The sequence below is a fragment of the Chrysochloris asiatica genome, unplaced genomic scaffold (assembly GCF_000296735.1).
Source record: "Chrysochloris asiatica unplaced genomic scaffold, ChrAsi1.0 scaffold00135, whole genome shotgun sequence".
In the NCBI taxonomy this organism is placed as follows: Eukaryota; Metazoa; Chordata; class Mammalia; order Afrosoricida; family Chrysochloridae; genus Chrysochloris; species Chrysochloris asiatica.
The window spans coordinates 4,742,420-4,745,685 of record NW_006408653.1 but is presented as its reverse complement, the minus strand read 5'-3'; the positions used below and the strand labels follow the sequence as shown (position 1 = coordinate 4,745,685).

The 3,266-nt window shown below is 46.1% G+C and overlaps 1 pseudogene; it reads right to left on the bottom strand.

The window, feature by feature from the left end:
• Nucleotides 1–119: 119 nt before the first annotated feature.
• Nucleotides 120–1,397, bottom strand: LOC102813329 (annotated as a pseudogene).
• Nucleotides 1,398–3,266: the final 1,869 nt, after the last annotated feature.

Sequence of the window (3,266 nt, the reverse complement as noted above, 5' to 3'; positions counted from 1 at the left end):
TAGGTGGAATCCTGAGTCCCATCCATAACCTTGTGAGTTGAGACATTCCCACTAGAAAGGACAAGGAGACTGGAACAGCTACAGTGACAGAAGATACATCTTCATGATGAACCTGACCTTTAGAGTAACTCAGAGCGGTAGTTACTCTAAATACCAACAGAGAGGGAAAGAGTCTTCAAATCATGTATCAATGCTATCCGCTCTGTACACAAGGTAGATAGGGACGGGCAACTTAGACATTGGCTACCTAAAATGGCCACAGGGGGCAATAAAGGCACGAAGTGACTGGCTTACAAAGTTTCAAGATGGAGTTTAGTTTAAGAGTATGGGGGTAAAGAAAGAGTCCCCACTGAATACCTGTCATCTTGTCTAGATGGGTCTGGTGAAAAGAGATGGGGATAAGATTCATAAGATTCAATAGTGAATATGGGCGTGGTTAATCTTACAGTCCAGAAACAGAGGACCCTAGGACCATCAAGAGAGAAACGCACAAGTAGAATGTGGGACCTTATCCAGAGAAGCAGCAGCACCAGCGATGGAGGCAGAGATGGTGGCAGGAGAGGGGGAGCGGCTGAGGACTCTAGATTCATGGGCTAAGAAGAGAAGGACTAAGAGCTGGTGGCCAGGAGCTGACTTGCATAATGTGACCTTTGGAAATGTAAATTATTATATATGCCTGAAAAAAACAAAAACCAAAACCAATTGGTAGACAAAAAACAGTTGGTAGTGGCCTGAGCCCTCTGCACAGAGACTGATGTGTGTCTTTCTGAGATGGTCAGTGAATTCTGAATAGGGAGACTTGGCGAACACCATCTCTTTCCAGAGGTTGGGGATGAGATAACTGTCGGTCTCAGAGATGACATCCAAGGTGGTCTTGACAAAGTTGACCAGGGTTGCAGTGGAGTCCTTGACTGATATGCAGCAATTGGCAATACTAGCCATTCTCAATAACCTTTTGGGCATGAGTCCGAGACTATGCTAGTGCCTCTGGGATCTGGGATGAAGTGCATCAGCATAGCGCTGCATCAACCAGTCATCTTGTAAGGAATAGTGTAGGAATTGCTGATCTTGATTTCCCAGTAGCTGCATGGAGTCAGTGGAGAGCTTGGCCAAGATGATGGCCCAGCAGAAGGCAGTGACCACTTTCTTCAGGAACTTAACACCCATGCCAACATAGCCGTTGTAATCCCTGATGGCAGCAAATGCCTTGAACATGGTGCAATGGGCCAGCATGCATCTGCTTTTGCATAGGTATGATTTTCAAAATCTGATCCTTGAAGAACATCTCCCAGGAAAAGCCAATTAGACTCCTTCATGGGCAGGAAGAAGAGATAGCTTTCCTCCAGGGACTTGATCTTCATGTCTTTGACCAGGTGACTTAGTTTGGTGAAGAGACGTCACTCCTCCTCAATCTTGTATTCCTGAGCTCTACAGGCTTGGCCTCAGCCCAGAAGCCTCTGTGAATGCTGCCGTGGCCTCCTGTAGCAATGGTATCATCCCCACTTGGTGTTTTCTTAGAAAGTGAGATGCTACAGCTTGTACAAACAAGCCTGTTCTTTATCCTGAAAGGAGATATTACCCAATTACTCAAGAAATGCTCTTCATTTCTGCATCTCTTGTGAGTGAGGCATTCACTGACCTTTGTTCTTTTGGGGGGTATTTGTAAAGCAAACAACCTTAGAAGATAGAGATAATATTTACTTACAGATTTGAAAGATACAGATATCACTGTCCAACAGAACAAAAACACATGTGTTTACTGCCCATTATAAAAGGCTCAAGGAGTCCTGGTGGCACAGCAGTTAAGTGCTCTGCTGCAAACTGGAAGGTCAGTGGTTGACAGAAAGATGTAGCAGTCTGCTCCCATAAGGACTACTGGCGAGATGATGGGCTAGGCAGATGGCTACTCATGACCTCTACAACAGAGACATAAGCAACTAAAATGAAACAAATATGGATGATAATCCTGGGACCCCGAGTGTATGAAGCTAGGACCGAAAAGTGGATTGAATACTGACCATGAGAAGAAGCTGAACCCTCACTCAACCCTTGCACAACCTTTGCTCTGCCAAAAGTTGGAGTTGTGCCATTGTGAACCGGGTGCTAGATGCATCACTCCTGAATCTGGAGGAGCGTGAACACAACTTCTTCAGACTAGTAAAATGCACAGTGCTGGTCCTCAGCCGGTCCTGGACAAGCAGAAACTTCGATAACCAGCCACCCTGCCCCCCAGCTGCCCTGAAACAGTTCCTTCTGGGAACAAAGACCCTGACTTCAGTCATTGTTAGAGCCTGCATGAACTACATAGGATTAGATGTCCTGATCATTGTTGTTGTTGTTGTTAAGTGCCGTCGAGTCGGTTTCGACCCATAGCGACCCTGTACAGGGTTTCCGAGGGGGTAAATCTTTACAGGAGTAGAAAGCCTCATCTTTCTCCTGCGGAGCGGCTGGTAGTTTCAAACCGCTGACCTTAAGGTTCGCAGCCCGATTCGTAACCACTACACTACCAGAGCTCCTGATCATAGACAACACCTAAGCCAACAGGAATGTCATCTAGGGTTGAATACACCCCTCATGAACTCCTTGGGTGACAGAGGGTGCCAGCACATATTGGGACCCTGCCCTCCACAGTTTTCTCCTCTCTGGGTCAGACCCCTGCCCTAGTGTTTTCTTCTCTTTCTTTCTTTCTTTTTTTTTAAATCTTCTTTCTTTCACTCTCCCTTCCCATGTTTTTTTGTTTTTGGGGGTTGGGTGGGTGGGTGGAGTGAGGGTTAACTTGGGACTATGGCTAGATCTGGGCTAGACCTGTTGTTCTTAAGTAATGTCAAGTCAGCTGCAGCTCATAGTGACCTGTATAGGGTTTCCAAGAAGCGACTGGTGAGTTTGAACCGCTGACCTTGTGGTTCAAACCAACCTTGTGGTCCAGTGCTTTATTTCACAATGCCACGCTAGGACTGGTGGTGGTTATGTGCCATGGAGTTGGTTCATAACAACCATGCATAGGGTTTCTCAGGCTGTAAATCTTTACGGGAGCAGAAAAATCCCATCTTTCTCCCACGGAATGGCTGGTAGTTTCAAACTGCTGGCCTTGAGGTTAGCAGCCCAACTTGTAACCACCACACCACCATAGCTCCTTCCACTAGGCCTAGGACTTTGTTTATTGTTAATGTTAGGGTTAGGACTAGGTTTAGTGTTAAGGGTAAGGTTGAGCTAAGGCTAGGCTTGGCCTAGTTTTTAGGGTTCAGTTAGGCTTTTTTTTTTTTAAT